Here is a 7,992-nt window from a genome sequence, read left to right on the forward strand (position 1 = left end):
CCTCAACTCTTTTTTTTAAACCCAGTCTTATTTCAAAGTCATGATCCTTCCCCTAGAATTGCCCTGACTGAAAATCACACTTATACAAAATTAAAAAAGGAAAAAAGTTTGAAATCTGAGATATAGCAAGGAACCATTTAAACACCAACAGGTCTATCTTAAACTCCAAACAAAAATACTAAGTTATATAACAATCAGAGAATTAGACTAAAGAATGGACCCCTTTCTGTTCCTTGGCAGTGGTGGAAGACGTGATCAGTAAGCCAGCAATACCAACGAGGAATTAGTATAATGAAAAACTCCAAAGGGCATTTGGTGCCATCTACTGGACATCAAGCAGTAAGTATAAAACAAAGGATTTTTTCTTGTTTTTCTGGAAACTATTTTACACAAATACATTACAATGACAGTTAAATAAGATAATCTGAAAGTACAGATTTTGAAAAAAGAAATGAAATCCTAAAACAAAGTAGAAGTGGTGACTCCCAGCATCTAGCACTTCAAAGGCATTACATAAGCACTGACAGATAGGCACAACCCCCAAAATAAGAATTCGAAATTCCAGAATGTTTGAACCTGAATTTTATGACCAGATTTTTAAATAAAAAGCTATCTGTAATAAGATAAACATAGGCTGACCATGGTTTATGTCTTTGATCAGGCATCAAGCTAAACTAATAGAACTGGGGAGTAAAAGAAAATATTGAAAATGGGAACCACAAAAGATTATACTTGTCAGATAATCTTCACTACATATTTTAGAAAGCCCCAGTTTCCTTCCTCTGAGGTGGTCATAGGACAGTATATAAATGCCGGTGCTGAGGGGAAGGTTTATTAAATGCAACGGGAGCTCTGCCAGAGAGGTGCCTTTCAGTGAGTACCTCAGAGTGGCAGGGAAGACAACTGTTGATATTATATAACTGTCTAAAAAGTTCCAAAACTGCTGAATTAAAAAACACTATTTATAACTGAGTTTGACATAGTTAACCACTATGACATTAAAATGAATTCTGTTTTATAAGTGTTTGAGGAATTGATTTTATTCTTCTAAGTGTAAAAATCAGAACTGTAATTTTCTGCTTTAATATAAGTCCCTTTCTTTGTGGCTACTTTGGACACTCAAATATCATGATACCCAATATCAGAAAATTAAAATTTAAAAACCTTTAAAAACACTGCTTTGCAAAAGTTAGTTATTCCACAAATATTTGCTACTTTAAAAATAGAGCAATGGCTAGACAGGGGTACATACATTACACTGAACACTACATAGCAGTTAAAAAAAAAGGTAGAGGTACATACGTTGGCATGGAAACATCCCCAAGGCAGTGCTGAGTAAATAAGTTGTAAAATGATCCCTAGAGCATATTATTTGTGTCAAAAAAAAAAAAAAAGGCCAAACTGTGTATTTTCCTCATTTCCAACACTAACTCTGTTACATACATACATGCATAAGATCTGGAAGTAAACACCACAAAGGATTCACAGTGAACCAGGGCTGTGCAAAACAGATTTAGCTGTCATAATGTTTTAAAATTTTTATAGGAAAAATGTGTTCATTTATGAGTTGGGCAACTAAAGGTTAACTTAGAAACCAAGGGAAGTGGAGTGCAGTAAGTCAGGCAGAGAAAGACAAATATCATATGGTATCGCTTATATGTGGAATCAAATGAACCTATTTATAAAACAGAAATAGAGTCACAGATATAGAAAACAAACTTACGGTTACCAAGGGGGAAAGGGGGGAGAGATAAACTGGGAGATTGGGATGGACATATACATACTACTATATATAAAACAGATAACTAATAAGAACCTACTGTATAGCCCAGGGAACTCTACTGAGTACTCTGTAATGACCTATATGGGAACAGAATCTAAAAAAGAGTGGATATTTGTATATGTATAACTGATTCACTTTGCTGTATCAGTACAGCAGAAACTAACACAACATTGTAAATCAACTATACTCCAATAAAAGTTAATTTAAAAAAAACACCAAGGGAAGTGGTTAAATGAAAAAAGTTTACTGAACTATATTCATGAATTCAACAGATACTTATTGAGTGCTTTACTGTGTGCCAGGCACTGTGTGGTGCCGGGGCTACAGCAGCAAACAAGACAGAAGCCCTACTCCTGAAAGTTCAAAGTCTAGTGGAAGAACCAGACAGTAATAGGTGAATATAGAGTGTGTCAGGCCACGATAAGCTATAAGGAAAAGGAAACTTTGCAGAGCATGTGGAGAAACTGGAACCCTCATACATTGCTGGTAGGAATGTAAAATAATGCCGTTGCTTTGGAAAACAGTTTTGACAGTGCCTCAAAAAGTTAAACACAGGGTTACTGTATGACCCAGTAGTACCTCTCCTAGTTATATACCCAAGAGAGTTGAAAACATATGTTCATACAAAAACTTGTATATGAATGTTCATAGTGGCACTATTCGTAATAGCCAAGAAGTGGAACAACCCAAATGCCCATCAACTGATGACTTATAAATAAAAATGTGGGGACTTCCCTGTGGCGCAGTGGTTAAGAATCCACCTGCCAATGTAGGGGTCACGGGTTCGAGCCCTGGTCCGGGAAGATCCCATATGCCACAGAGCAACTAAGCCCATGCGCCACAACTACTGAGCCTGCACTCTAGAGCACGTGTGCCACAACTACGGAGCCGCGCACCTAGAGCCGTGCTCTGCAACAAGAGAAGCCACCGCAATGATAAGCCGGTGTACCACAACAAAGAGTAGCCCCCGCTCTCCACAACTAGAGAAAGCCCGCACGCAGCAATGAAGACACAACGCAGCCAAAATAAATAATTTTTTTAAAAATATGGTATATCCCCAGAATAGAATATTATAAGCCATAAAAAGGGATGAAGTACTGATATATGCTACAACATAAATGAACCTTGAAAACATTATGCTATGTAAAAGCAGCACAATAGGTGCTAGACACAAAAGGTCACGTATTTTGTGATTCCATCCATTTGAAATATCCATTTAAATGAAAACGTCCAGAATAGGCACACCTTTAGAGACAGAAAGTACATTTAGTGGTTTCTGGGGAGGAGGGTAGAGGTGGATAGGGAGGGATGAGGAGTGACTTTAATGAGTATGGGGTTTCTTTTTAGAATGATAAAAATATTTTAGAATTAGATAGTGGTAATAAATACTTAACTCTGTAAATATACTAAAACCACTGAAATGGTATACTTTATTTATTTATTTTTGGCTGTGCCACACGCCGCTTGCAGGATCTTAGTTCCTTGACCAGGGATTGAACCCATGCCCCCTGCAGTGGACGCACGGAGTCCTAATCACTGGACCGCCAGGGAATTCCCTGAAATGATATACTTTTAAAGGGTGAATTTTATCTCAATTTTTAAAATGCTAAATAAAGAGTAAAACAGGGTAAAGGGATAGAGAGGGAAGGGGAAGCTACTATTTTGGACAAGGTGGTTAGGAATGAACTTATTTTGAGCAGTGACCTGAACAACATAACCACGTAAATCTAACCATGTAAATCTGAGAGGTAGGGGGAGGGGGAGGAGGAACATTCCAGGAAGAAAAGCAAGTTGGAAGACTCTTCAGGTAGATGCATACCTGTTCTCAAGGAACAGCAAGGAGGCTAGCAGCGTGGCTGAGTGCAATAGCAAGGGTGAGGCTACAGGAAGCCAGGTTCCAAACCATACAGACGTGCAGAGCACAGTAAGGATTGGTCTTCACTCTAAATGATAGAAAACCACCAGAGCCAGAAGCAATGTGACCAGATGTACATTTTAAAAGGTTCACTCTGCTGCTAGGTGGAGAATAAACTGAGGCAGAAGGGAAGGAAGGAAACCTATTGGGGGGTTACTGTAGTAGTCCAGGCAAGAGAGATGGCTTCTGTTAGTACAGATGGTGAATAGTAGTCAGATTCAATGTACAACAAATCACAACATACACTTTCAATATCTTAAAATTGTGTGTCAATTACATCACAGTAAATCTGGGGAAAATAGTGGTTGGATCCAAAATACACTCTGATGTTAGAGCCAAAAGGATTTCTAATGAATCAAATGTGGGGCACAGGAGAAAGCGGAGTCAAGGATGACCCCCTAAGGATTTTGCTCTGAGCAAAGGTGTAAATGGAGAGGCCACTTGCTGAGATGGGGAAGCCTCAGAGAAGAAGACTGGGCAGGGAAATGAGAATTCAATTCATCTTAAATTTGAGCTGCCTAATAATCCAAGTGCATATATAAGCCTGGAATTCAGTAAAATGGTCAGGCTAGAAATATAAATTTGAGAGCCACGGCAGAAGACGTTTGAAGCTATTCGGATGGATGACTCACCAGAGGGAGACTGGAGAGTCCATGGATTGGGCCCCTGGAACACTCTTAGCATTTAGATACTTAGAAAATTTGGCAAAACTTATGTCTTCTGAGAGGCAGTAGCCTGTTAGAGGAAGACAAGGATGCTCCATTTTTCTTATTCTTACAGAATCAGATGATCTGATGGATAAAAGTTCCTTCAAACTAAGACTTCTATTAAGATCAGAGGTGTCTTATCTCTGGATCTTTAAAGATTTCCTCCTGTTCCATTTCTTTGGTGTTAGCTTACGGAGAGTGAACCTATTGACCTACCGGGTATTCTCAGATTATTTCTTTACAAAGTATGCTGCCTTGAGGATCTCAAGTCAAATCTCTACTAAAACCACACTAACATCACAATCCAAAAACCTATCATCTGATTTTGGACATATTATTTCATCCCAGAAGTTTTAGCTTCCCAATAAGACAATTGGGTCTCATTTCTTTAGATGTGCAAAAATGTGGTCAGAAAGTCCTTGTCATAGATAATTTACAGATAGACAGTATTTTGGAGGGTGGGGGTATGGGATTCTATTTAGCTTACCTGGCAAAAAGTCTAAGCAGAATAATCCACCTGCTTGGGGTAGTGACACTTGTGCAATGGGTACTACAAGTTGTGCAGCTCATGCAGCACATTTAAATATTTAAGTACTGAAGCCAGTAGGTAGTATAAACATTAATCATTTCTGCCTCTAGGTCTGAATAGCCTCAGGTTTCTCATCTGGGAATGGAGATAATAGTACCTGCTCTATCTGATAAGGATTAAGTGAACCAAGGTGCTCTGTACACTGTATTACGCAATGCAGTCATACTACTATTATTTTCTTTTTTTTTTTTTATTTTTATTTTTATTTTTTTTAACATCTTTATTGGGGTATAATTGCTTTACAATGGTGTGTTAGTTTCTGCTTTATAACAGAGTGAGTCAGTTATACATATATATATGTTCCCATATCTCTTCCCTCTTTGTCTCCCTCCCTCCCACCCTCCCTATCCCACCCCTCCAGACAGCCACAAAGAACCGAGCCGGTTTCCCTGTGCCATGCGGCTGCTTCCCACTGGCTATCTACCTTACGTTTGTTAGTATATATATGTCCATGTCTCTCTCTCGCCCTAACACACCTCACCCTTCCCCCTCCCCATATCCTCAAGTCTTTACAGGGAACTAATTTGCCAGGAAAGCTTTTAGAGACCTACAATAGGTGGTCAAATTTCAGATGCAGTATGGATTTAAAATCCAGCTAGACACTTGTAAAATCATGGACATATAAGAATAGTAATTACATCGTTAAAAAAAAATAAATTTATTTATTCGTTTATTTTTGTCTGCATTGGGTATTTGTTGCGGTGCGCGGGCTTCTCGTTGCGGTGGCTTCTCTTGGCGTGGAGCACAGGCTCTAGGCACACGGGTTTCAGTAGTTGTGGCATGTGAGCTCAGTAGTTGTGGCTCATGGGCTCTAGAGCGCAGGCACAGTAGTTGTGGTGCACAGGCTTAGTTGCTCTGCGGCATGTGGGATCCTCCAGGACCAGGGCTCGAACCCGTGTCCCCTGCACTGGCAGGCAGATTCTTAACCACTGTGCCACCAGGGAAGTCCCCACATTATTTTTTTTTTAATACCAAAAGATAAGAAACAACTTGAATGTCCAATTATAGTCCATCCTACAACGAACTATAATTGCTGCCCTTAAAAAATAAGGGGCAATATAAGAAACAATCTTAAGATGTAGTAGTAAATGAAAAAACAACAGGTGCAAAATAGTGTGTAGGGTTTGCTCAAATTTGAGTAATAAGATACATATACATATATATTATATGCTTGTGTATACATGGAATATCTCTGAAAGGATACACAATTACCTCATCACTATATACCCTTTGTGCTGTCTAAACTGTGTTCCATGTGTTTATATTACTTACTCAAAAAAAATACAACACAAAATTTAAAACCTAGCCACAAAGCCTCAAATACCACTGAGATAGAAACAGAATAGGTAATAGTCATTATTTTCAATATAAAAAGAGCTTCCTTCAAATAAGAAAAAGAAAAGCTTGTCAAAAGACAAATGGAGCCAAGGTCTAGAATTAGTATTAAACAAAAGAAATATACATGGCTAACACATTCTTAAAATGTTCACCTTCCTTAGAAATTAAACAAAACCAAATGCCATTATTTTAACCTTCAGAGTGGAAACTTAAGAAAAAACTACACTCAGTACTGGTACATGTATATGAAATGGAAATGCTCATACTTCACTGGTGAGGGCCGCGGGGCAACTAAGCCTGCGTGCCACAACTACAGAGCCCACATGCTCTGGAGCCGGTGAGCCACAACTAGAGAGAAGCCCATGTGCCACAACTAGAGAGAAGCCCACGCACCACAACTAGAGACCAGCTTGTGCACTGCAACGAAAGATGCTGCGTGCCACAACTAAGACCAGATGCAGCCAAAAAATAAAAATATTAAAAAAAAAAAGCCTTAAAACATGCACACAAAGGGTAAAACATGCACCCTTTATCTCACCCAGCAATGCCACCTCCAAGAATGAAACATGAGGAAATAAGGCAACAAGTACAAAAAGATACGTGTAACAGGGACACTACTCACAGGTGTTGTGTTTTGTTCTGTTTTGGTTTTTTTTTGGCCACACTGCATGGCATGGGCATGTGGGATCGTAGTTCCCCGACTAGGGATGCAACCTGCGCCTCCTGCATTGGAAGGCAGGGTCTTAACCACTGGACTGCTGGGGATGTCCTGGTGTTGTATTTTGGTTTTTTTTTAACCCCTAAATAATCTACTCACAGCTTTAATTGTAACAGCAAATCATGGGAGGGAAGGCAATGTTCACCAATAAAGGATTAATTAATAAATTATGGTATCAATATAACCAACTAGCTATTAAAAGGTAAGTTTTCAAAGAATTTATAAGAGCATTTAAAAAAACGTTCACAGTATGGGCTTCCCTGGTGGCGCAGTGGTTAAGAACCCGCCTGCCAATGCAGGGGACACGGGTTTGAGCCCTGGTCTGGGAAGATCCCACATGCCGCGGAGCAGCTAAACCCATGCACCACAACTACTGAGCCTGCGCTGTAGAGCCCGCAAGCCACGACTACTGAAGCCTGCGCACCTAGAACCCATGCTCTGCAACAAGAGAAGCCACCGCAATAAGAAGCCCGCGCACTGCAACAGAGAGTAGCCCCAGCTCGCCGCAACTGGAGATAGCCCAAGTGCAGCAACAAAAACCCAATGCAGCCAAAAAAAAAAAAAAGTTCACAGTACATGGGAGTATAAGGATTAGTAAAAGAGAGCAGCATAAACATTCTGATCTCTTTGGGTAGGGGCAAGAAATACATACCCATAGGAGCCTGGAAACACATATACCAAAATATTAATATTCTGGTGGTAGATTATTGGCTGATTTTTGGGTTTTTTCCCCTACTTTCTGATTTCTCCCAAGTTTTTTTTTTTTTAAATTTTTTAAATAATAAGCATGTATTGCTTTTCTATTGGGGAAAAAGTGGTATTTGGGGGGCAAAAAACACAGAAGATACAAAAATCCAGTTATACTCTTTCATTCTTCTAATTTTTTAACTATAAAGAATCATGATATCTAAATCTATGTATGAAAAAAGAAAACGTGTAGGG

Source organism: Lipotes vexillifer, unplaced genomic scaffold (genome assembly GCF_000442215.2).
Source record: "Lipotes vexillifer unplaced genomic scaffold, Lipotes_vexillifer_v1.1 scaffold253, whole genome shotgun sequence".
Classification (NCBI taxonomy): domain Eukaryota; kingdom Metazoa; phylum Chordata; class Mammalia; order Artiodactyla; family Lipotidae; genus Lipotes; species Lipotes vexillifer.